The following is a 27,514-nucleotide window of genomic DNA, read 5'->3' as shown; positions in this document are numbered from 1 at the left end:
GTGACTTCAAAGCAGCTCCTTGAAGTGAACCCATCCCTCTCCATCCCAGCCCTGTCTGCCAGGCTATCTGTGAGAGGTAATCAGCCTTTTTTGTGGGACACTGCCAATTCAGATTTAAGTGCCCGCTCCCACTCCCCCCTCCTCTCCAGGAATGCGGATGAATGCAGGTGAGTCCTCTGTCACACCCACTCTTCCTGTGTTTGTTGGTGTCTAGAGGAAATGCACAAAGATAGCTGTCACCCAGCCCAGATATGTATTGGAGACAAAATGCAGGGCACAATAGAGCAGTAAGAGCAGAGAAATGTCCACTTCCTAAAGGTTACCTTTTAGGTTTAAAGCATTTTATTAAGTACAGTGGTACAGCAGCGAAAACATAAAGGGAAAAATTGCAATAAAAGATATCAATAGCAAAGTAAGTCAGTGCTTTCTCCAGGGCTTGCCGCCACTTATAAAGTTCAACAGTTCCAGCCGTGTAAAGACCGCCCTGGGTGGTCTTCTTAAGGTCTGTATCGGTGTGATAGGCTGTAAGCTAAGAACCTCCCTTCTGTACCTTTCTTTAATCGAACAACCCTCCCCAACAACCACCCGTGCCCACCCCACTCCCTTCCCCCCCCCGTCCGGTGCTGCAGAAAGAAAACAGAGTCACTCGCTCCACCCGTCCGTGTCCGCCCCAACTTTACGTGTGAGGTTCCCCCTCCCCCTTCCTGGCCATTCACTGTAGCGGTGGTGTAAGTCTCAGGAGCCTCAGGTATCTCGGGCATGTAAGCTCCTTGAATTCGGTGGCTAGTAGTGTATGGAAGGGTAGCCACAGCTCTTCAAATTGATGAACCTCCCCAGCCAGTGTGAGCGATATTTTTTCCATCCCCAGAACAGCCTGTGTAGCCAACCCGTAAGGGAGGGGATAGTGGATGTGCGCCAGTGTATTAGAATATTCTGTACCGCCGAGCCCAACGCATTCGCAATGTGCCTCCCCCTCCGGGATTTCAGCGGGTACATTAAGGCATTGGGGAGTCCCAGCAGGGTAAAGGCCGGGAAGCGGGGCAACTCTATCCCAAAACAGCTAACTACCTCGTTGATCACCTCTGCCCAATATTCCTGTAACTGCGGGCAGTCCCATAAAATATGTGTCAGTGTGCCAACGTGCCCGCAATTGTGCCAGCATGCAGTGTCTAAGAGCCGGTTCATTTCATGCAGGCGCTCCGGAGTGTGGTACCAATACGTGGAGACCTTGGTGAAGGTTTCGGTGAGTCCTACGTGATATGCTGAGTGTCGTGCTCGGTACGAGATCTGCTCCCACTCTTTGTGGCTTAGTGTTCTCCCCAGTTCCCTGTTCCATCTCTCCCTGCCGGGGTTGTAAAAATGTGAAGGCGGTGGTTGCAGCAATTTATACAGATCAGATATGAGTTTAGTGTCCGATGTACGCGTCGCCAGCCATCTTTCATAAGGTAGCAAATTCCTGTCAGCCAATTCTCGCACCTGTGGCTGCAGGGCCCAGTGCCGAACCTGCCAGTATCTCATCCTATCTGCCTCAGTCAGCTGGTAATTCTCTTTGAGGTTCTCAAAGGGGAGGATCCCGTCCTCACCGTACACATGAAAAAGCGCTCTGCATCCCTTCACCCGCCAGTGTGTAAAGGCTCCTGGTTCCGTCCCCGGTGTGAAGTCTGGGTTGTCCACGATTGGTGTGAACGGAGAAGGGAATGTGGTGAGATCAAAAGGTTTGTTAGTGGCGTCCCATACCTTCAGTGGCACCCTCGTGATGTAAGATGCGTAAAGGTTCGGGGGACGGTGCTGTCTGCTCAGGAACGGTATTTACTGCAGGGGGCGGCCCGCTACTGCCTGATCCTGGAAAAGCCAGTGCTTATCCGACTCCCACCTGCTCCACTCCACTAGGTATCTGAGTTGCGACGCTTGGAAATAATTCTGAAGATCAGGGATCCCCAGTCCCCCGGCCTCTGGTGCCAGAGTCGTCAATGCCCTCTTCATTCGGGGTTTACGGCCCTGCCAGACAAATCGGGACAGATCAGTCTGCATTTGCCGTATCCAACCCTTAGGGGGCTGTAGCGGAAGTGCTCGGAATAAATACAGTATCTGGGGTAAGACAGTCATCTTAAGTGCCGCTATTCTGCCTAGCCAGGATATAGTCCCCTTGTTCCATCTCCCCAGCTCCTCTTTTACTTTCTTGCTCATCGCCTCGTAATTAACCGCTACCATCGCCTGTAACGTGGGAGCCAGCAGGATACCCAGATACGGCACGTGGTGCCGTGACCATTGGAGCGGGAAACGCCTCTGTAAGTTCTGCCTCGTCGCAGGCGTCAGGGAGACATCCAGTGCTGTGGATTTCCCCACGTTCATTCTGAATCCAGCCGCTCCCGCGAAATCCTCGAGCTCTTCCATACATGCGGGTAAGGCCCGCCTCGGCTCCTCTAGTGTGAAAATGACATTGTCTGCATAGAGGCTAACTGTGTGGATATAACCTCCCATCCGCACCCCGATCGCGTCCGGATTCTGTCGCACTCTCTGGGCAAAGGGCTCCATGAAGAGAGCAAAAAGGAGCGGGGACAATGGGCATCCCTGCCTAGTGCCTCGTTCGATGTTGAAGTGCCTCGATCCACAGCCATTGACACGCACCGTCGCCGACGGGAACTTGTAACAGTTAAACACCATGCTTCTGAATTTCTCCCCTATGCCCATTCTTGCCATCACCCGCTCCAGATACGGCCAGTGCACCCGATCAAACGCTTTTTCGGCGTCGACCGAAAGGAGCATCCTCTCCCCCGGGATCCGCGAGGCTTTTTACATTATATGCACTAACCTTTTGGTATTATCTACCGTCTGCCTGCCTGGCACAAAGCCGGACTGGTCCGGTTCAATCAGCCCAGGTAGATACTGCGCCAGTCTCGTGGCAAGGATCCCCGTATAGATTTTGAGATCGACATTTAGGAGGGAGATCGGCCTGTACGAGCTACATTGAGCTCTATCCTTCCCAGGTTTAGGTATGACCGATAATGTCGCCTGTAGGAGATCCGGCAGGATTGCACCGGGGCAGGCGAAGGAGTTAAACAACTCAGAATGGGCGCCAGGATCGTACAGAACGTTCTGTAGAAAAGGGCGGTGTAGCCGTCTGGGCCTGGGGCCTTCCCGTGTTTCAGCCTAGAAATTGCCGCAACAACCTCTTCTATCCTAATCTCACGTTCTAGGTAGTCGGCTTGCGTCGGTGCCAGGGATGGGAGAGTCACCGAGTCTAGATACTCATCAGGCTCGCCCGTCATCGAGTCATCCTCCGCATAGAGCCCTGAGTAGAATTGGCGGAAAACCTCAGCTATTTCGACGTCTCCTGTGACCGACTGCCCCCCTGCCACCGCAATCTCCTTTACTCGACGGCTCTGGTGCGCGATTCTAAGCTTAGCCGCCAGTAGTCGGCCACATCGATCCCCCCCTGTATAATATGCGTGTTTTAGACGCAATGCCGCATATTCGGCCCTGTCTAAGTCTAAAGACGATAGTAGTTTCCTCGCCGTTTTAAGCTGCTTCCAAATCCTGGGAGCCCCAGTGCGACGATGTACTTGCTCCAGTTCCCTGACCTTTTGCGTGAGTTCCTCTCGTTTAACCTTTCTCTCCCTGTTTTCGGCTGAGGAAATCGCTATGAATTCCCCCCGCAAGACTGCTTTAAGCGCTCCCCACTGAGTCGCCAATTCGGTATCGGGGTTGGAGTTATGCAGCTGAAATTCTTTCACAGACTCCGTTATGCGCTGCACCACCGCCTTCTTGTGTAGGAGAGTGTCTCGAAGACGCCAAACTCCACGATGGACTGGGTTCGACGGGAGGAGGAAGGTCCCCGAGACCGGTGCGTGATCTGAAAAGGAGATGACCCCCACCTCGGAGGCAGTGGCCCTGTCCCGAACCGGGCCAGAGACGAGCAGATAGTCCAACCGAGCATATGTCTTGTGTGCGTGTGAGTAATAAGAGTAGTCCCTATCTAAGGGATGAAACCCCCCGCCAAAGGTCGTGTAGATCTAAGTCAGCTATTTGTGTTCTCACCCTGTTTGACAATTCCCCAGTCTGTGGGTAACGCTGCCCTGATCTATCCAGTGAGGAATCGAACACCAAGTTCAGATCCCCCCCTAGAATGATGTGTCTGTCTGGTGATGCTGTGACATCTACTAAGGCAGAGTTAAGGAATCGGTCCTGTTGCTCGTTTGGGCTGTAGACCGACCCAATGGTAAACTGCAGAGGGCCCAATTTAAACCTATAGGCAAGCAGCCTCCCCTTCCGTTCTATGAGCTTGTGTATCACCTCTCCCCGAAAGGATTTAGATACTAGGATAGCTACTCCAGCCATTTTAGTGGTATTGGAAGAAAAGAACTGTGTGGGGAAAGAACGGGACCGTAATCTATGGCAGTCACCGGCTAGCAGGTGCGTTTCTTGAAGTAGACAGATGTCTGCCTGAGAACCCTCCAACAAGGAGAGAATCGCTCTTAGTTTCGTGGTATTGTTCAACCCTTTCACATTCAGGGTCACTACCTTCAGCCCTGCCATACCACCTCAGCGGCTGCCCTGTAGCTGAATGTACCAAATCAGTGAGTGGACGGGATCGCGAGCCCTGGCAAAGCGGAGTGAACTTAACAGAAGCACCGGACCTAGCTGCCCCTAACTCCCCCTCCCGGGTCCCATGTCTCCCCAACCCCCAACTCCCCAACTCTCCCCCACCCCGTACCCCAACTCGACCCCCAAACTCCCCCCTCTTACCCATCTCTCACAACCCCCTTGGCCCTCAGTCCTGAAAGTCCCAGTCCTGCCCCTACCGGACAAGTCTGTGGTAAATACCTTCGTGGGCGACCTGCCACAAGTATCCCCCCTCAGCCCTCCCGCCCCCGCCATCCCCCAAACCTGCTCCAACAGAAATGCAATGTCATTCTCCCCCCGGAGCCATGTTATGCGGTCAGTGCCACTTCATCCTCGACTGCCGAAGACCTGGAAACAGTTCGAATTGCATTCGCCATCTCAGCTCTAATTGTGGGCGAGCCCGGTCTGCGTGATGCGGCTGACGACCTTCGCCTCGAAGCCCTCCTCCAACCGCTGTTTGTGGGATCTTCCCTCCTCGGCGTGGAAGAATCCTCCTCTTCCGCAGTGATCCCCAGTACCTCACATACATTCTGAGGCGACCGTAGCTGGTGTGATTCACCATTCCATCTGAATATGAGGCGAAATGGGTGCCCCCACGAGTAGGGTGTGTCATGTTGCCTCAGGAAATCCGTCGCAATCTTAAACGCCTTGCGTTTCTGGAGTGTGATCATGGACAGGTCCTGATACAGCGCCACTTGGTGACCTCAGAACGTTATCGTCTGTTTCCTTCTCGCCACGGTCATGATCCGCTCCTTCAGCGGAAAATCGGGAAGGAAAGCCAGAATGTCCGGGGGGGGCCCCGTTGCTCGCTGTTGCGGACCCACCCTGTGAGCTCTGTCTATCCTGATGGGGAGGTCCGCAGAATCGCCAAGGATGTCACGGAATAGCTCCTGCAGGTAGTCAGCCAGTCCAGTGTTCTCTTCTGTGGATGGCACTCCACGGACCCTTATATTGTTCCGCCGAGATCTGTTCTCCAGGTCCTCGTTATGCAGCTGGAGATCAATGTGCTGGTCTCTGAGGCGGAGCACCTCCTGCTGCAGGTGCGTGATCTCCTCATCCTGTCTCTGCGTGGAGCTTTCAACCGTGGCCACCCTCTCGCCGAGTCCATCAACGTCTCTGCGTATTTCACGCACTTCACTAGCCACTTCCTGCTTTAGCGCTTGAAAGTCCTCCCTCAATGTCCCGAAAAGTGATTCCAAAAAGGATCTGGTGACTGGGGGTTCTCCATTGTCCACTGTTTGGGAGCTACTTGCTCCTCCCGGCGGCGTCGGGTTCTTGTCGCCTTTACCATGCGACTTGCTAAGCAGAGTGTGCGTCCATTCCCCTTTCCACCTCTCTGTCCGGCCATTTTCCTGTGGCCCAGCAGCGTGTGCGCTATGTACTGCTACACCCAGTCAATGCCACACACAACCAGGTTGGGAGCACCAGCGCGTGTCTCCAGGGGCCCCCACGTCCGTGGTCCGGCCCCAGGTGCCAGCAGCAACACAGGTCCGAGTCCTCAATTAGCCCGACTGGTCAGCGAGTCCAGTGCACCACCGTGCCGGCTGCAGCCGCTGCCTCTCCGTGCCCTGCAGGCGCCTTCCTTTCACTGGTCAATCAGCACCCCACAACAGCCAGTGCCGTGACGTCGCTGCAGCTCAAGCCGGTGCGCCGCTTCCCAAAGTCCGTTGCGTCAGCCGGTGGGTCCCGCTTTGCCTCCAGCGTCCATGGATACGCGGGGGGGCCCTTCCTTCGCTCAATGTTCGCCCCCAGGGGCCCTTTCCTCTCCCCAGCAAGCCCCCTCGGGCCTGGCGCCGCTGCGGGCCCCAATTCGGTCCTGGCGCGGGGCACCCAACGCGCTAGCTTTGTGTGGGGTCTCAGGGTCCTCAATTATTGCCTCCGGGCACTTCGCGTAGCCCCAGGCCCCACCAGCGGCCACCTCACCTCGTCTGTTGCTCGCGGGGGGGGGGTGAGGGGGGCAACCAGGGTCCAGCGCCCAGCTCCGACTCCGTCCGGACTCAGCTCTCCAGATCTGTACCGCTTCCGTTCTTGCGTTCTTGTAATAACCGACTTTTCCGACCTTCTTTAGAGGGAGGATGATGGAAGATGACTCCAGCCTATTACCCGTATAGAATAGGGGTTAGGACTATAAGTAGGACCTATCCATGAGGCACAGTAGTGCATTTTCGTACCCTTTTCTTTAGATCAGGGCTTATAAACTTAAGCTAGGGGATAGATATATAAGTATTAGTGATGATCCGTCCTTTTTCAAGAGTATTAGTATATCTTCTATGGAGTTATGCATATTTTGGGCCTTGTAGGCCTTAAACGGGACAGAATCCATCTTGCCCTCTGCCTGGTAGCTTGAGAGGCTTTTTAGGTCAAGTGTAATGTTTTAGTTTCAAGGTGTTGTTCACTTGGAGAGAACCGGTTCAGGCTGGCCCTTATCGAAAGACTGTATTTTTCTCCACTCCGAAGACACAACTCCAGGCCGGCCGGCTGGGAACGTGTCCTTGGTACGGGGAGGTACAAGAATTTGGTGGGCGGCAGGTTACTGGCCGTAACTTTCCATGAAGGGACAGCTTCCATATTAGCGAAAGTCTTAGGCAATGAGTCAGTCAGTCTGTAGGCGGCAGCTAGCCGTTAGCATCTATGCCATTAATTATTTTCAAGGCAGACAATCGCCATTTTGAAGTCCCAGAAAGATTCTGAAACCGAGACTCTCTGAGAAAGACTGAAGGAGAAATAGCGCGGAGCGCACAGAGACAGAGAGAGACGGTAGCTAATTGCGAGCAAGGTTCCAGTGACTTGGAGGGAAGCAGAGGAGATTGAGTATAGCGGTGCAGACGTGTACCCGTGACTGCTGAGGTGTGATTCCGAGACGAGCCAAGACACAGAGACGAGACGGGAACCTAGATGACTGCCGAGCCCCGACTTCATATTAACCAGGTGATCTCTGCCCTTTCCTTGTTAAGCGCGCGTTCTAACCTTTACTTTTCTTTGCAGCATAACCATTGTGTAGTATTGTGTTTATTTTTATTGTAATAAAACACCCCAGTTCTTAGTGAACCGACATGTGCCTTGTATTCTTGTTCAATCAGGGTAACCTGGTCTTCTAGTCAGACATTGTTTGCATGAACGGATGCGAATCCCGATCAGGTAAGGAGTGACTGAGCAAGTAGGGAGAGAGGGAACATTTGATGCCAAGAGCAGAAGGTACATATTGTAATTTGGAAAGCCATACCAATTTCTATTATCGTAGTTCTATCCCGAGTAGATAACAAAAGACTTCATCCTTAAGTGTTCATAGGAAAGTGATCGTCGTTGGTACACGGCGTTAATGAGAGCACCTAAGATAGATGGTGTGTAGGTCTGCCGGATTGCGGACCGTGTGTAAGTGAGAGCACCGGAAGGATACGGTGTGGAGGTCTGCCGGATTGCGGGCCGTGTGTAAGTGAGAGCACCTAAGACAGAGGGGTGTGTAGGTCTGCCGGATTGCAGACCGGGTATAAATGAGAGCACTGGGACTGCAGGCCCATGTGTGTAGGTGCGCCGGATTGCGTGTCGAGTGAGCACTGAGGGAGATCAGTGCGTAAGGGTATATAATCAGACCTGCCCCAGGGTAGACCAGTCTGGGCCTAAGTGGCCGCGAGACTAGTAGGTGTGAATAGGATATTGTAGAAAACCAATGCATGTTTATTGCTATTTTCCCCATCCTTAGGTACGAGATGTACATACATATATCTATACCCATTGTAAATACGTTCTAAGGAGGGAGGTGGTTAAGTTCCGGCTGGGTTAGAGGGGCTCCTAGGGGCTGATTCCATCTGGTCCGAAAATCTGGTCGGTACAGTGCTCTACACAGATCACTGGGGGTCTCCCCTGCCGCGACCCGCCGCTCCTCCTGTGCTTCCCAGGCAGTGCTCCGGGCCTTCACTCCCGCCCGGCTAGGCCGCATCCGCGGCCTCGATTTGGCTCCGGGGCGGGTCCGGGGCCCACTGCTCCTCCGAGGGTCCGGTCAGCGCCCTCCGATCCCAGCCCCGCGGTTCGCAGGGCTGCCGATGCGCTCCCTCTCACCGCAGGACTACCTCCGAAGTCCCCGGGCCCAGCGACACCTCCGGCCGGCTCCAGCCGCGGCCCGCTCCGTTACTACAGCTCGGGGCGCCTCCTTCTGATTTTTCATCATTCCAATCTTTGAATATCCACATCCATGGGGTACCACCTACATCACCTTTAAGCAAAATGTTCCCATATTTGTTGCGATGCATTTCGCTTCTAATTCATGGTTTGGGCACTGAACTACGTTTCCCACAATGCATAGCCCTTGACCTGAGGGCTATAACCAGGTAAACACACCTGGCGGCCATTTTGGATTTGGTGCAGAACGCCGTAGATAAGGACAAGGGAGGACACAGGTACGCAACGCTCGTGTGCTCATCATTTTGTTAAATAAAAGCCCCGGTATCTAGAATATTTTAACTAACTCATTCCGCTATTCTCACAGCGGATGCCTCCACAACCCCAAAGTTACGAGGAGAATATATAAAAAGGAATAACACGGCGCTTCAGGGATCGCCGTTGCCAATTAAAGGTATTTTGCTACGTTATACCTGCCGACAACGGGTTGGTCACTTCTAGGACCAATATACTGATTTGTCCCCCTCGTTTCCTTAGCGCGAATGCCCATTACACCTACTGAAACCTGCCAGAGATCACAACGCCAATACAGCGGCAGCCGTCAGCTCTCATTCATACACCAGCTGACGGTATGTCGTTTTACTTTACATTCATTTTTGACCATGTATAGACAAACGGTGCTTGTTTTACAATGGTTGATTCATCTTTAGGTGGCCCCCCGCTCATACCTTGATTTCACTACTAGAAGTTTGACTTTGAACGGATAGATTCAGCGTGCATGTTCGCATCTTCCTCAAACTGGTAGGTTCATTCCACTTTCTGAGTGTCATATTATAGGGAATCGAGTCTATAGCTGTCAAGACTATAATTCGCTACCCTTTCCTTTCCCCAACAGACAGATTTATTGCGCCCTGATGAGATTCCAGAAAATCATTCTCTGGAATCGAAACGTGTCGGCCAGTTAGAAAGGATTAATTGCGATTCATTCCTCTATACCAGCAGTTGCTGGTGGCCAAAGATTTACAAATTAATTTTTCCTTTTCTATCTTTTCCTTCCTTTATTCAATATTCTTTTGTGCTTTATTCACTTACACAGTTGTAGAAAATTTATTGTTGTATGTTGCACATGTATAAATTGTTCTGTTTGTTTTAAATTCCTTATTTGTTTTTGACTGTTTTCATGCTCAGTTTGGAATACATTTGTACAGAAAAAAGTATGACACTCATGGTGTAAATATGTAATGTAGAGAAGTGTTTTTGTGTGTCTTTTATTCATTATTTTAGATAAACTTTGATCAATTGAAAAGAAATTCTGGTAAAAACAAAAATACCTCGTTGAATACGACAGTTAGCGTGTTCATCTTTCCTCAAATGTGGATATAAATGTAGGTGACGAGGCAATTTTTTGATATGTTTGTGTAGAGATAAGGTCCAGCCTTCTCACCTGTCCTTAAGGGCCTGGCTCCCTTTGTTTTTCTCAACTAAAAGATGCAGCAAAACAAATGTCTGTAAGCAGGAAAAAAGTTGGGAGAAGACCACCCTATGGAGGACAGGTCAAATGTAGTCCATTTCCAGACAAATAATGTGATTTAGTGTGTGAGCCTTTAAAGGTTTATGTTGGGGGTCTTCTTCTTTTGAAGTGCTTTTTTTTAAATGTTTTTATTAGGTTCTTTTTTAGACAATTTTCTCCCCCCTATATCAGGGGTAAGGAGCACAACAATACATGCAATCAGTCAAAATTTCAACAGAAATTACAAATAAAAAACAGAGAAAGATAAATGATAAATGATACCGGGAAGGGACTAGAAAGACATCAAAAATAAAACAAGCCAAGGGTCTAACAAAAATCTAGAAGAACATATCCATAAACAGTCCATCTCCCTATACCAGGATATTATCTTAACCTTCCTCCTTCCACCTAGTTATTGGCTCCCATATTTTCAATCCCAACTTCCTCCCCTTTTCCCTTTTCTGGCATATATTGCTTTTTCCAAATTATATATATTTAGAGTCCTGGCTAGCCACTGCTGAAATGACGGTGGTACTGGATCGAGCCATGCTGAAGCGATGCACAGTCTAAATACTGCCATTGCTACAAAAATAAAATACCATCCTTCCCCCTGAGTACCATCCGGGTTCACACCCAGTAATATTATCAAGGGGGTTAAATTAACTGATATTCTTAATGCTCTTTGTACAAAAATCTGAATTTCTTTCAGTGTTGTGGATAAGTGTGGACAGGTTGCAAATACATGTACTATATCAGCCTGTAAACTTCCACATCTTGGGCAGTTAATGCCCGTTATAGCCCCCCATTGCGCAATTTTTGCCAGAGTATAATATAGTCGGTAAAGTGTCTTGTAGCTCTGTGCCTGAAGTGCTGCAGAGCGCAAGACATTCTGACCCAGCTCGGATGATAATTTAAAGCATTCCACTTCTACCTCCAGCTTAGTTGCCCAGCTTTCCCCCCACTTCTCCATATCATCCTGTTTTGTTTCTATTAATTCATAATAGAACCCCTTAATAGTGCAACAAACTCCTTCCTGTACCACCTCCAGTATAGCATTTTTTTCAAATCCAGCAGGGCCCCCCCTTTTGGTTGCCAGGAAACTTCTTACTTGAAGATACTTAAAAAAATTCTTGTTTCTATACCATACTTTGCCTGGATCTCCGAAAACTGCATCAGACCCTGTGAGTCCATCAGATCTCCAACCGTTATATTTCCCTTTCTCACCCATACCGAAAAAACTGTTTCAGAAAAAATATCCTAGGGGAAAGCTGAGTTATTCCTCATTCTTGTATATCTATTTAGTTTGCCCAAGCCATATCTCTTACTAAAGGCTTTCCAGATATTTTATGCTGCCATGATAGTCTTGAATCGAGTCCTCTTAAAATAGGCTGAATCAAAATGTCTAAGAAGAATATTATTTACCTCATCACCCAACAAGAGACCATATATTGCTAAGGTTCCTAGCTCATCTTCCCCCTCTGCCTCCGCTCCACCTATTAAACCCACCATGTATTCTAAGGCAGCAGCCCAATAATAAAGTTTCAAATCTGGTAATGCACAGCCTCCTCGTTCTCTTGGAAGTGCCATGAATCGTAATGCTCTCCTGGTTTTTCCTTTGGACCAGATAAACTTGTTAATCATAACTTCTACCCTCTTGAACCAGGAGTTATCGAACATCAGCGGAATTGCCCTAAATACATATAAAAATGTCGGTAGGACAAGCATCTTAACAATATTCGTCCTGCCAACTATCGAAAGATGGAGATTGTGGAGCCTATCTAAATCCCTTCCAACCTTAGTTATAATAGGAACTATATTTAATTTTACTATCTTATCTAATTCTGAAGTATTTGTAATTCCAAGGTATACGCCTGTCTGCACCACCCGTTGGTCCTGGCATACTACATAATTATTCTTAACTATCTCCGTCTTATTAGTATTTAAGGAGTAACCTGATACCCTTCCAAAATTTTTTGCCTCCAATTCAACATGTTTAATAGTCTCCGTGGGTGTTGGTGTAAGAACTGCCACATCATCAGCATATGCAAGTATCTTGCATTCCCCCCTCTGCGTGGACAATGGAACAATATTCTCGTTCATTTCCATCCTTCGAATCAGTGGGTCCAAATACTTGGCAAACAAAAGGGGAGAGCACTGGCACCCCTGCCTTGTTCCCCTCTTAATTTGAATCGATCTAGTTAGTCCTGAATTTACCCTGATGGCTGCTACCGGGTCCCTATATAGTGCTTTTATTGCCCTAACAAAACTCTCCCCAAATCCTGCCCTAGATAAAACACACCATAGATAATCCCAGGAGACCCGATCAAACGCTTTCTCAGCATCTAAAAACATTGCCGCCATTGGGCCCCCTGTGACTTTCATGGTGTCAAATAAAGTAATGAGTTTCCGGGTATGATGGGTAGTTCCCCGCCCTGGTATAAATCCATGCTGATTGCTAGTGACTAATGGTGTTATGACACTCGCAAATCTTATTGCTAATGCCTTTGAGTAAATCTTTGTATCAGCATTCATAAGAGTTATTTGTCTGTAGGAACCAGGATCCTTAGGTGATTTTCCTTTTTTTAATATAACAGCAATTTCTGCCCCAGACCATGAGCCTGGTACGGATATGCCCGTCTGTGTCTGTTGCATAGTCTTCACTATATCCTTCCCCAATACTTTCCAGAATACCGTAAAAAAACTCTAATGGTATCTGATCTGGTCCTGATGCCTGTCCAGAAGGAAGACTCATGAGGGCCATTTCAATCTCCTGCAAATCTAATGGAGTATCCAATCTCCCTCGTTCTTGATCCTCTAACTCCACTCTTGGAATACCGTTTAGGTATGATGGTATTTCCCCTAAGTCCTTCCCCTGCTGCTCTTCATATAGCTTCATATAAAACTGTCTAAAGACTTCTCTAATCTCCTGCGTATCCGTCACCAATTTCCCAGAGCTGTCGTTAATTGCCCTTACCTCTCCTATTGCTGTTTTTTGCCTTGCCTGTACAGCTAGCGTTCGCCCTACCATTTCGCTCACCTCGTGGCATTTCTCTCTATTTGCCACATACATTTTTGCTGCCCTGATTGCTATATCTTCCTCCGCCTCCATTCTTATCTTTGTTAATTTAATAAGTGCAGACTCCAATAGATTACCAGTTGCTGCACATTCACTCAGCTCTTCCTCAGCTAAAAGTATCTCTCTTCTTAGTGTCTGGTTTCTCTGTTGCTCCTGCTTCCGTTTATTTGCACTGTAGCTCAAGGTCTCCCCCCGAACCTCTGCCTTAAAGCTATCCCAGATCATACCCTCTGTTGTACTGCCCCTATTTATTGCCAAGTATCCCTCAATCCAATGCGTCATATGTTGGATATATTTCTCATCCTCCAAAAGCGCTCTCTCAAATGTCCAAACTGTACCTCCCCTAGGAATCAGTGACGCAGCTAAACTTAAAATCAGAGGATTGTGATCAGACAATAGACGTGGCAACATCTCAACCTGGAGATTAGTAGAGCAAGTACTAGGGGCCAGAAAATAATCTAATCTTACATTCACCCTATGTGGCGCAGAGTAATACATATATCCCTTTTCTTCTGGATTTAGGCCGTCCCAAAGGTCTATTAAACCATTATTCCAAGCCAAAGAACAAACTGCACGGAAAACTCTTCTCTTCCTTCCTTGATACCGTACCCGGGTCCTACCCCTAATCCCAGCCCCTCTGCTCCATTAATGTTAAAATCTCCTCCAAGCACAATGCAGGGTGCCCAGGTGGCCAACTCCACATCTAAATATTCAAAAAGTTCTGGATCGTCCCCTGTAGATCCATAGATAGAACCAAGAGTTATCCATTCCTCCCCAAACAGGCACTCTACCAGAGCCCACCTCCCCCAAGCATCTTCCAGTTTCTTCCTAGTGGTAATACCCCTCCGTCTTGATATTATTGCCACCCCCCTATTCCTAGAACCCTGTCTTGAGAAAGCTAGAACTGAGAACCCCAGTTGCTCCAGAAGGTGTACTTCAGATGCCTTAATGTGCATTTCTTGTAAAAGTAAGAAGTCCACTCTCATATTTATTAACAAAATAGACACCTTCTGCCTCTTCTACCTATCATTCAGGCCGCATACATTCCATGACATTATCCATATAGCCATTAAAAAACGTCAGGTAGCTGCCCAAGCCACTTCACCCCCTTCAACTGCGGTATTCCATTCATCAAATATATATTCCAGTGTTGCTTGTCGCTTATCGTTTTTCGATTTCTTTGTGTTTTTCTGTAGTAATCCCTTGTGTTGTGCCCCTTGCCCCCCCTGGTTCCCCACCCCCTCCCCTGAGACTCCACCCTGACGATCCCACGCCCCCTACTGGCAAATAGTTTCATGAGACCTATGTGTGGCAGCTGTGACCACGTGGGATAGCCGTGCCTGCTCCCCTCCTGCCCCTGTGCCTACCTATAAACCAAACCTATGATTACAGATGCATCACTCTCCTTTATTTTCTCTATTCCCCCCCCCCACATCTATTTCTTTCCACCCTTGAATCCTTTAGCCAAGATACTTTTTAAGCCTCTGTTTCTATGTCTTTCGACTTCCATGTGATACCAAAGCCACTGTGCCTTCCTTAGCGGCCTGAGCTCTATTTTCCTTCAACCATGCCAGATATTCTTGGGCCTTAATCTCAGAATAGATGATCTTAAACTGGCTGTTTCTTACCACTTTTAATCGACTAGGAAACATTAAGTATGCCTCACATCCTATTTTTTTAAATGGCGTGATTAACTCCCGCATCCTCCATCTCCTTTCAACTGTCGTGTGACAGAAGTCAGGTCTTGCAAAAAATACCACATCCTTGTACCTACACTTAGCCTGATGTTTTGCCTTTGCCATAATTTCTTCCCGCAAGAGATAGTTTCCTACATATATAAGTATTGCTCTAGGTTTGGATGACAAATTACCCTTACTCTGTGTAAATGGAAATCTATTTCCGCTTCCCAATTCCAACCTGGTATCTCTGGCAGTGCACCTCTAAGTAACTCAATTACATATGTCCGCAGATCCTGCCCCTCCTTCCCCTCTGCCACACCCAAAAGTCTTATATTATTCCTTCTTTGTCTATTCTCAAAGTCTTCGAGTTTCCATAAGACGTCTGATGTAGTCCTCTCCTGATCCTGCTTAAAGTCCTGCCATTTACTGACTTCACCCTCCAGATTTCCAGTTCTCTCCTCACCTCAGTAACTCTTCCCACTAGATCTGCATACAGCTTATTCACCTTCCGGAGAGACCCTTGTATCTTCTTACTTTCTTGCCTCGCTCTACGACTCTCCACTCTGGCCTCCACCTGGATCTGCTTCAGCATAGAATACATCGTATGAAAACCCGGAGGCAATTGACTTTGACTCTGACTCTGCGAGTGATCTCGCAGTGGGGCGGCCGCTGCCCCCTCTTGATACAGCTGCGAGGCCGCAGAATAGTCCCAGTCCGGTCTTTTTACCTCCTCTGTTTGTAGAGGGCTTGCGCCACTTTTTAATCCACTCCATTGCTTTTTCATTAAACTTTTTGATTTACGTTGAGAGGGTGGTCTCTGAACTATATTCTCCCCTACCTCTGAGGGGCCTGATGTGTCTGAATCTAATCCGGAAACAAGTAGCTCACTTTCCATATCTGAGGGCCTTGAAGCGGATTCAGAACCTGTTTCTGTCCCCCCGTAGCCTCTTCCTCATCCTCCTCCTCCTCCCCCTCATTGACAGAGAAAAAACAGTCATCACTGGGTGAGCCAAGATTAATGTCAGAAAGTAAATCGAATCTCCAGTTTGCAGTTCGGACTCTAACACAGTCTCACCAGTCTCACCAATCTGAGTCTGAGGCACCATTAACAAGGGGAATGTATTTCCACTTCCATTCTGCTCCTCTACGCCCCCCACATCCAGGTTATACACTGAGTCATCCGCTCTACCTTGCAAGATTGATCCTGACTCCTTCTGCTTATCGCCTGCCATCTGTGGAAATTCTTTAATTGGTTCCCCCACTGCAGTGATTTTCAATACTGTATCTGTCCTCTCTGTAGGATCAGTTCTGGGCTGCTCCTGCCCCTGCTCCTGCATTACCTGCATTACCTGCATTACCTGCATTGCCTGTACTGACTGTATTATTGCGTGAGTCTGCGGGGTCTGAATATCCGCATTAGTGCTATCAGGGCCCTGCATCCCCCCCCCTGGCGGCGTATGCACTCTACCTGCCGCTATAGGCTCTGTATCGTCCTGCTTGGGGAATGTTGTAGTCTGCCCTGGCCGCTGTTTCATCATTGGTTCCGCCCCCTGTAAACCTGCAGCTCTCATACCTGAAGAAGCAGCCGTAGAAGCTCCAGGATTGATGCCCTTGTCCGTTCTCTGTACTTCAGCCGGGGAGGCAGCGGGGGCTGCATGATCGCCTCATCAGTTACTTTAGCGCTCGCCATCACTTTAGCGTTCACGCTCGCCACCATTGCAGGTGAAAACGCCTCCAACACCGTAGGCTGCCCTAATCCTGCCTGCTCAGAATTCTTAGCCCCAATATTGTTCCTCCTGTTTGAGGTTGGCTTTTCCTCTATTTTCTCTTTTTTTCCCCTCCGATTCACTACCCCAGTGTCATCGATGACTTTGCCATGGTCCATATCACGCTGAGCTTTTCGCTCCTCCAGCTTGCGTAGAGCATTTTTTGCCCGAAGATTTGCCGCTGGAGCATCAAGATCGCTCCAAACTGCTTTCTCCTTGTCTTCTTTTTGCTCCCTTACATTCTTCTGTGTTTTCTGAGCAATTGCATTCCAAGACTTTCTCGCCCTGCCCCAGTAGTACCGGCCCCAGCCAGCAATTCCCGCTTGAAGCTGCAGAGAGTGAGTCATTCTATGTTCAACACTCTCTTTGATGGTCCGAGTCCATCAAGGAGGGGGTTTGTCGAAGAGCCAAGTTTTGAGGTTTCTTGCGAAGATGGGGAGCGATGTTGTCTGTCTGAGGTGGAGCAGAAAGGCGTTCCATGCTTTGGCCGCGAGGAAGAAGAAGGAGCGGCCTCCCGATCTGGTCTTTCTGGTGCGGGGGACCTCGGCGTAGGAGAGCAGGGCTGATCGTAGGGTCCTTTGGGGTGCGTGGAATTTGAGCCGGCTGTTCAGGTATGCTGGTCCGGTGCAGTGGAGGGCCTTGTGTGCGTGGGTGAGCATCTTAAGGGTGATTCTCGCCTCGACGGGGAGCCAGTGGAGTGTGCGCAGGTGCTGGGAGATGTGGCAGTGTTTTGGCAGGTTGAGGACCAGTCTTGCGGCGGCGTTCTGGATGTTCTGTAGCTTGCGGATGAGGTTTTTGTTTATTCCGGCGTAGAGTGCGTTGCCGTAGTCGAGTCTGCTGGTGACCAGGGCGTGAGTGACTGTCTTTCGGTGTTCGAGGGGGATCCATTTGAAGGTCTTACGAAGGAGGCGGAGGGCGTGGAAGCAGGAAGATGAGACAGAGTTGATCTGGCGGTCCATTTTGAGCTCGGAGCCCAGGATGATTCTCAGGTTGCATGCGTAGTCGGTGGGGGTTGGCGGGTTTCCGAGGGCGGTGGGCCACCAGGTGTCGCTCCAGGCGTCAGGGTTTGGGTCCATGATGAGTACTTCTGTTTTGTTGGTGTTTAGTTGTAGGCAGCTGTTTTTCATCCATTTGGCGATGGCTTCCATGCCTTCTCGAAAGTTGCGTCTGGCGCTGTTGGGCTCGTTGGATAGGGAGAGGATGAGCTGGGTGTCGTCTCCGTATGACACGATGTTGAGTCCGTAGGTTCTGACGATGGGGGCAAGTGCAGCCATGTAGACGTTGAAGAGCGTCGAGCTGAGGGAGGAGCCCTGGGGGACTCCGCAGGTGGTAGGTGTGGGGTCTGAGAGGAAAGGGGGGAGTCTGACCCGTTGCGTCCTGCCGGAGAGGAAGGAGCAGATACAGTCGAGGGCCTTGTCCTGGATTCCTGCGTCGTAGAGTCTGCGTATTAGGGTGCGGTGGGAGACTTTGTCGAACGCCGCTGATAGGTCTAGGAGGATGAGGGCTACTGTTTCTCCTTTGTCCAGTAGAGTGCAGATGTCGTCTGTTGCAGCGAAGAGGGCGGTTTCCATACTGTGGTTTTTTCTGAAGCCGGATTGGGAGGAGTCGAGGATGTTGTGTTCTTCAATGAATGTGGCGAGTTGGCTGTTGATGGCTTTCTCAATGACTTTCGCTGGGAAAGGGAGCAGGGAGATGGGTCTGTAGATTTTGAGGTCGGTGGGGTCCGCTGAGGGTTTCTTCAGAAGGGGGTTGACCTCGGCGTGTTTCCAGTCGTCGGGGAACGAGGCGGTCGCCAGGGAGCTGTTGATGGTGTGGCAGAGCATGGGTGCGATGGTGTCAGCGGCTCTGTTGAAGATGTGGTGGGAGCAGGGGTCCGTGGGGGCCCCTGAGTGGATTGACTTCATTGTCTTCAGTGTGTCTTTGGTGGTGAGGGCTGACCAGTCATCAATCGCTGGTTTCCGGGTGTCAGGGGTGGTTGGTGAGGGTTCAGGGTGTTGGTTGTCGTCGTCGAAGTTGTCGTAGATGCTCTTGATTTTGTGGTGGAAAAAGGTGCTGAGTTTGTCGCAGAGGTCTTGTGAGGGAGAGATGTCGGTAGACTTGCTGGTGGGTTGGGCGAACTCCTTGATGATGCTGAATAGTTCCTTGCTGTTGTGTGCGTGGGTGGAGATTCTGTCTTCAATCGCTTTTTTCCTCGTTTCTCTGATGAGTTGATGGTGAGCATTGGTGGCGGCTCTGAAGTTGTTGTGGGATTCTGTGGATTTGGTGTTTCTCCAGGCCTTTTCGAGACGGTGGCATGTGCGCCTGGACTCTCGAAGTTCGGTGGTAAACCATCTAGCTATCTTGGCACGGGTATTGTTGTTTTTCTTGAGGGGGGCTATGGTGTTGGTGCTGTCCGAGATCTATCTATGCAGGGTTCGGGCGTCGGTGTTGGGGTCGTCGTTTTCCGCGATGGTTGGGGTGGAGTTGTTGAGTGAGGAGATGAGCTAGTCGTCGGTGATTTTAGTCCAGTTTCTTCGTGGAAGCAGGACCGTTCCTCCCTAGGCACGTCCGACCCTTGAATTCTTTGGAAACAATCTTTCAAGTTGAAAATCAAGCTGATTTGCCCCTGAGATTCAGTTTAGGACTGCTTGTTCCCTTCTACAGGGTGAGTTGACTTACCCTCTGTTGGAGGTACCTCTCCATTGTTGGGTTGCGTCCTTCTGAATTATTTATTTCAATCTTCTGCGTTGGGCACTTCAGCATACCCTAGGATTCATTCACGTATTCATCTATTGGACTAGTAGTTCACCCTGGGAGTGATTGCCGCTTTACACACATCCCAGGACAGTGCCTCCCTTTTTTACATGTTTTGTTTTTAGACAGGCCCATTTAGGCTCTATTTAGCACCCTAATTGTCCATTTTGTCTATAGATAGCGGGGGCTCATGCCCCTTTCTGAGGATGACCTCCTATTACCAGAGGTTAAAATGTCATCAACAACAGTCGTTTATAGACTTCCCTCCTCGAACTGTAATAGTAGAGAGAAGGAATCATGTTTTTTATCTGTGATGCACTGTTTCTTTTCATATCACTTAACACTGCACCCTTATTCCACTTGTGTGTGAGCACTGGATCTCGTGACAAGCAAAACAAACATAATGATGTGAGAAGCGAATTTACTGAATAAATTGTTATACCGTACTTAATGCTTGTCTTTTCTTTTTTATAATATGTTTTTGTCTTGCTCTGGATACAACATAATTTCTCCTGAATTAAATATAGACTTATTGCTCATTTGTATTGATTAATATCCTAGTGAACCATTGTTTTTCTTGATATACTTTCTCATGCCAACTTCTCCAATATTTTGGGTTGACCCTAAACCCTGCCACTTAATCCCTTGGGGAGAGTCACCCTCTTCAAAATGTTGATTCTCCCTAGGTTCCTATATATTATCCAGAACACCCCGTTCCACCTCCCTCTGATCTGGTTCAAGGAACTGGACAGTCTTACCACTAAATTCATTTGGAATGGGCAGAGACCCTGGATGGCTCTATCCCAATGTCCTATGAGGGTAGCACTTTTGGAGCCCTCTCCGGTCCAATAAGACTGCAGTCCGTGAGTCAGGACTGTGCCATGGCACCTATGCATGATCTGTGTTTGCATATGACAAACAAAATCAACATTAGGAATCCAGTCATCAATACAGTTGGGCACTCAGGGTAGAGGTTCACATATCTTCCTAATAACATACAGCTTTACTTCTTATTTTGCATTTGCTGAACTTGTTTTGAAATAATGATAAAATAATAGTACATTTTTTTTTGTGGCAGTTGCTCATGTTCTAATCACTCAGAACATGACCTTTTTTAAAACTTTGACTTAATATTACTGCAAGAAACTTGGACCTTAACAAAAAGACCAATAGTAGGTGCACCATGTACCATTGGAAAAAAATATCCAACTTTGGACATCCAAGGGGAGGTATGTCTATATATGTCTTCTCAAAGTACATTTGGGTCACTGAAGAACTCAACTCAGGAGAAAACTGTTTGCAAGTCTTGAAACTTGAAAGCAAAAGTAGTAGCTTGGCAAGGATAATGCAGTTCATCATCATAAACGTACATGTACACAGATAAAAAAAGAAAGAAAGAAAAGTTGGCAATACTCATAAACCAGCTAAAATGATGCAAAACCTGTATCAGCATGGGCAAATGATAATCTCAGAGGATTTTAACATGAACTTTGTCTAGAGTAAGTCAACCACTAGGAAGAACCAATGTGCATTAGGAGCTGTCAAACCACTAAAGCACCTGGTAGAACAAGGTTTAATGATCCTGAATGGAAAAACAAAGGAGGACAGTCCAGCAGCAATTGCATTTTAAATGGAAAGAGCTAATCAACCACAGACTTCACTTGTGCTAGCTAAGAGGTACTCACCATGGTCGACTCCTTTGATATTTACCCCCGCCACGAAAGTGACCACTTCCACCAAGTTCTGAGAATAAATCTCAAACCACAACAAACAAGCAAAACAAATGATCTAGTAGAAAGACCAGAAAGCTACAACTTAAAAGAAGTAAAATAGTGAAGGGCAAATTCAGATCAAATAATGGACGTTGTCCATGAGAATGTGGAAAGTGAGCCCATAATTCTATCGATGCCCAGGCTGCTGGCACAAACCGCCTCTTAGTTCCCATTCTGAATAGTTACCAAATAAAGAGACGGGCGCTGGTAGCAGGAATCAAGAACAGAGTTTATTTCTCATGAGGAGAGCCAGTCATTTCGGACACGAAACACAGTGTCTTTCGGGAGGTGCTCTAACAAGTGAGCTTGAGACTCTTGCTTTTATACCTTGCAAAACATTTGATGGTACAATCAGGTCAGTATGTCGCAAAAGGAAGACATCCCTATAATCCTCGTGATGATCCTACTCCACATACGTTCACAATGGGGACCCTTGACCTGCTGATAAGAGGGGAGGGCAATCATGCAGCTGAGTGTTTCGTAGGATGTGTGCGCCTGATCATGGCCCAGGGGGGTGGGGTGGCTAGGCATACAATAAGGGCAGTAAAATGGTATCTCCTGGCTTAGGCGATGGCCTCGGACATGTGTGGTCAGCCGAACTCGGGGGAAGGGGTCATCAAAGGAGTGGTATTCATGCCTGCGTGGACAATCGAGCGTGGAGGGAGGGCTTGTCGATAGAGGGGCATTCAGGGAAGGGAAGGAGGTGCCGGTCAGGCGCGGCCGTGACTCTCAAGGACAGGGCTTTGCGGAAGAAGAGGGTTTATGACTTGCTCATATGAGGAGAAGGAGGGGGTCAGGGTGCGTGCAGGGCCAGAGTCGCGCAGAGAGAGAGAGAGAGAGAGAGAGATCTTATGACCTGTACATGAGAGAACAGGGGCAGTCAGATACAACTGGGGGGGGGGGCTATGTCAGCTGAGGCGAAGGATGCTTCTTCGAGAGGGAAATGGGGAAGGCCTGGGTCAAGCAGGAGGGTTACCTTTTCACATCAGGATCGCGCAAAGGAAAAGGGTTTCATGGTCTATACATGAGAGAGGGGGTGCAAGATACGCGCAGGAGGGAAGCTGGGGATTCCAATGGGTAAAAAGGCCATGGTGCCTAGAATGGCTGCACATATGCATAGGGGTACGGGTTCTTACTGGCAGGGTGATACGGTCAATAATTTACAGTATCCATGGTGCCCACAGGGAGAGGAGTGGGAAAGGAAGGGAAATGAGTGCTGTCTATGTACATCAGTTTCGTCAGATTTCACAGTCGCCCCTTTTTACATAGCAGCAATCATTTTTTTGCAGCTGATGGCATTACAGGTAGACAAGCATCGTTGACGAATTAGCACTTTGTCGATACTAACATGTGGCGTACAATCATAGACAGTCAAGGTGATGGGAAGAACGCAGTACATAGGAAATTACTTTTTCGTTGTGTTCCGGGCAATTAAACGCACTACATAGCATAAATCTTTCTGACTTAAAAAATGTGACCAATGAACAGTTTTGACCAGATAGTTGAGAGCGGAATTCAGTTCAATACACAAGATCTCTTCGTCACAGTGTCTTTTATCAGCGAGCCATCACTGGTAGGCTCTAATCCGGGTACTTTCGTTGGCACTGTTGAGCACCGGCGGTGGAGCTATAGGTCCAGCTCGGTTCGATCCTTACGCGTTGCAGGGTGCGGTCAGTCCTCTGCTGTTAGACCACAGTCCTGTTCCCTAAACAGTCCGTTTGGCGGCGCCTTATGCTCGGCACCTATAGTTCTGTGGCAACACCCTCTTCCCATATAATTGCAGCTCTTTCCTTTGGCAGAAAGTCACGTGGGAAGGTGGGTGGATGTGGTTCAAATAGTCGATAGGAGAAAGAGTGAGCGGAGTTGGGTCAGAGTTCCTGGGACACACAAAAAGGGACCAAGGGAGCAAAGGATAACAAGCAGGCAGGCCCATCAATCGGGCCCTAAGAAGGCAGACGGAGACTCCAGGCACACGTGGGTTAGCAGTCGGAGGGCTTCGAGGCGGCCCGTCATTTTTTCATTTTCCACGTTGAAATTGCGGTCTCGTCCCGTGCCTTGTTGCTCTGCAGCTCCACCTCTGGTCGATGTCATACGTGTCCCAAGGTCTGCAGTCAGGCTGAACGTCACATCTGACCCATCTCCTCCGGTGATCGTGAATCTTTGAATAGGTACAAGACAACGTTTTAGAGAAATGGCAGAAGAAGACATCTACGCATATGAATTCCTCCCTCAATTCTCCGCATTTGAGATTTTATGCTCCTCGGTCACAGTCAGAGGTCTATTACCAAGCAGTGCATGTGTCAGCATTCCTACTGAGTCTATGGCAGGTTTATTCATTGTCCTATTTATAACTCACATGAGGATAAATGACATTTCCATCAACTGTGCGTTACATCATATTCAATATTACAGAGCATTTCCCTTCAGGAACAATCATATTTTCAGACAGGGCGGGGGGGTGCTATCGTCGAGAGTCGGGCAAAACAAGATTTCCTCAAGGGTCAACAGCTACCCATGGTCATTACGTTTATACCCGGGACAGCAGAAGTGGTTCTATCAAAAATGGGGCGGGGATGCTTCGGGCGCTTGCGCTTGGGTGCAAAGGGGGTGGGGCAATCTGGGTATTGGGTGTCAATCTAGACGTTGGCGTTCGTCTCTGAAGAACAGACATAGGATGCCATTGACATACAGTTCCCCTATAAATGGCCTGATTTGGGGGACTTTAGTCGTCTTACCTGTCCTTTCCTTCTCAGCCAATTCAAGTTCATTCATTTTGCAGAAAGGAGAGGCAGTAACATGGCGAAAATACAGTCATTTTAGTTTCGGTCAATTTCGCTGAACACCTTCGCGTTCAAATATGTATCAAATCAGACTGGTGCCGGTGGGGCACAATTTTACCAAAAAGAGGGAGGAAAAATAGGGAGACTCTCATAGAGAGTGAGAGTCGTCCGCAATCTAAACGAGCCATTCGGTACACGTATGACATGTAAGGAGAGGGAGAGAGAGAGAGAGAAAGAGAGAGAGATAAAAAGGAGTGAAGAGAGAGAGAGAGAGAGAAAGAAAGAGAGATAAAAAGGAGTGAAGAGAGAGAGAGAGAGAGAGACGTGTACGAAAATAGGTCATTTAGTGCGCTCACAACACAGAACGGCAAAGGTCAGGCGACCCGCAGATACAGACAGAGGGGAGACATAAATTCGTACGTTACACACACACAAACTCAGACAGGGAAGACGGCACATATATTACGCATGTACAAGACATTCACGACAAGACAGGAAACAATTGTTAGTCTACAAGATCTGTTTTTATATTTTCTACATATCGTTACTATCCTATTTATCTATGTGCTTAGCTCTTTCTGCCCTTCCCCCCTTTCCCTTCTCGCTTGTCATGCCTGCGAGCGTTCCCAATTACCAATACTCACACCTCGGTTGGTCGATCAGAAATTAACCTGGTTGCGCTAGTTACCCATGGTTGGATCTTAAACCATTTTTCTGTTCCCTCCTGTGGTGGGAAGTTCTCCAGGCTGAGGCAACGGCAAGCATTGATCGGGAAAACAGTCGGACAGCTCGGCTATATCTGTAAGAGTGTGAGAAAGGGGGCAGTGCATTTTGAACATCGGCAACATTTCTAACTCCCTAGGCGGGTGGTGCCGTGGCAACCCTTACCCGTATATTTTTCTTTGTCCTCTCCCTACCTAGTAAAAACGTCCAGTTATATTATTTAACGCGTCATTTCTAGTCAATTTTTTTCCTTTTTTTTTTTTTTCCGTCATTCAGTACCTGTCCAGTTTCTATGTCAGTCCATCCTCCCAGTTGCTATGTTCTAAGGAGGAACAGTCATGTTTAAGTCTACGTCTTTAAAAAACTTTTATTTGTCATAAGGACCATGCTCATATTCCTTTCTTCCCCTTCTCATCGGCGGTTCGGTCGTCGTCCATCTATACATCAGCCAGTGTCCCGACGTGACCTGCAGAAGGGAGGAGAAAGAAGGGGTGGGGGGGGGCAATATTCAAACCTCATCAGCATGCAGTAATCCGGAAATGTTTTTACCTACCACATACTCGACCTATTTCCACGTAGTGCATTTCCCTACCATCACGGCGTTTAAGCCCTAATGGACCAGACAGGTAAGACAGATAATCATTGACGATCTGCGTATCTACGTGAGTTACTTGGTCGTAACCCCTTTCGATCGGGTACAAGGGTGGCGGTCAGGTGGCATTTCTGTGGTGTCGTTTTTAGGTCTTCTAAAGCACTTTTCCGGCTGCCTGTGACACATAGTGTGGCTGCTGAATATCGGGTCCTTTTTAACCTTTAACCTTCATCATACTTTCTCGTTGTTCACAGTAGTAATACATTCAAAACTCATTAATGCAACTGCTACAACTATGCTTTCGTTTTCAAAATACTTTTAATAAAAAGTGTTGACACATAAATACAGGCCTACAACCCGGTGGACTAGCCACGGAGCAGATTGGAACTGTACATAAGGAGAACAAAGCTGGTGGCAGTCCATTGCATAAAGTGCGGCAGTGCAATAAAATCGTATTAAACTCCCCTACAGAGCAAGCATGATGCATGTCAGTAATTCATCTTTAACAAATTCATAAATACATTATCCAATGTTCATTCATTACCTTAAATTACACCAATTCATTTTCCAACTCATAATCGGTACCCACCCTAAGTCAATTCATTGTCCAAGCACATACTCAATATCCTTCATATCTACTTTCATTATCCAAACGTTATATATATCTCGGGGTAAAAAGCTTGCGCAATCAGGGTGCAACAAAGTTCATTAAAAACGTCTCATTTTGTGTCGGCGCCATTTTGGGTGGGGTCAGGCAAGTTCCAGCACAGTCAGAGTATCTCTAGTCTCGCATGGTTGGCCCAGAACTTTCCATTGGCAGTTCAGAAAGTCTCGTGCAATGTGGTTAACAGTCTAACAATATGGACCACGAGTCAAAGAATGGGAAGGGCGGCAACAATTTTCCTACCGGGTCATTCTGGTGTTCCTCCGGAACTGAACAAGCCTGTGCCGTGGCGGCATTTTAGCCATTTCCGATCCGAGCCTGGTGCCGGCAGGAGTAGCACCGATGTCGTGGTTCCCAGCGAAGGGGGCGGGGGCACCCATGCAGGGGGTCGGGGGCCCCCCGGCTCTTATAGAATCTTCAAGGTCGAGGAGAGGCGATATGGAGCGAGTGCCCGTCCTGGGCAGAAGACCGCTTTTTGATGTTGACCCTCTTTAAGCAAAGAGTGTTGGGGTGTCGCTGGAAGCCTCCACCTGGAGGGAGGTGGGGGAGGGTCGTTCGCGCCGCCTCCCCCTTCCAGCGACCCCGCGCCGTTCTTCGGCTCCATCGTTTCGACATTGGCCGTGCCAGCCATTGATGATGGGGGGGGGTGGTCGGCGGCTGAGGCAAGACAGCCCCCCCCCCTCCCCTTTTTGACATGTGGCGGGACTACCTCCAACTCTCTAGGTGGGGCTTGAAATGTGGCGGGACTGCCTGTACCTATGCAGGCGATGGCATGCGGCGAATTTGGCATGTGGCGGGACTACTTGATTTGCCGCCGTCCTCGCCTTGGCTTCGGCCTTCGACAAAAAGCCGGATCGGGTGAGAGAGAGGGGTGGTCGGTGGCCGAGGCAAGACAGCCCCCTCTCTCCCCGCGGCCTGCAGGGCGGCAGTAGAGAAAAGATGGAGAGGTCCTTGTCATCCTTTGGACCGCCTGCCCAACATCATCTCCTCCTGACCGTGGCCAGGCGAGTCCCTCGTGCCTCGAGGCCTCGCCTTCCGGATGGGCGTAACCGCGGACCTGTTGCACTTCGGGAGCTTCCGGAATGGGGGTAGGTACCTATTGAGTTGTTTCTATTTCATGTGACCGTTATTTGGGCGGGGCGGGCAATGAGGCAGACATGTTGGGAGCAGGAACAGGCAGTGAAGCCTAGCTACCTCGTGGCTATGTTCTGCTATCAAATCTTTTCGCCATTTTACATTTCTTATTACGAACTATTTCTAATGTTTCTTATTTTTGGTGAAGTCAAAAGCTCATCAGGGGGTTACTGACTTAGCCTGATTTCTTTTTATTTTTTCTTTCTCTTCCTTAGCGTGTTTCGAGCTAAAGCTTTCTGTTAGTAGGGAACGGTGATCACTTCATATTTTTTATGCGTCCTTTTCACTAGGGGGGTACATCTGGACGGACCAGACGAGTCCCCTCCAATAAATGGTCCGGGGTGGA

This window comes from Lissotriton vulgaris, chromosome 2_1, assembly GCF_964263255.1.
Source record: "Lissotriton vulgaris chromosome 2_1, aLisVul1.2, whole genome shotgun sequence".
Taxonomy (NCBI): Eukaryota; Metazoa; Chordata; class Amphibia; order Caudata; family Salamandridae; genus Lissotriton; species Lissotriton vulgaris.
The sequence above is the reverse complement of the archived record's forward strand: the minus strand, read 5'-3'. Positions refer to the sequence as shown.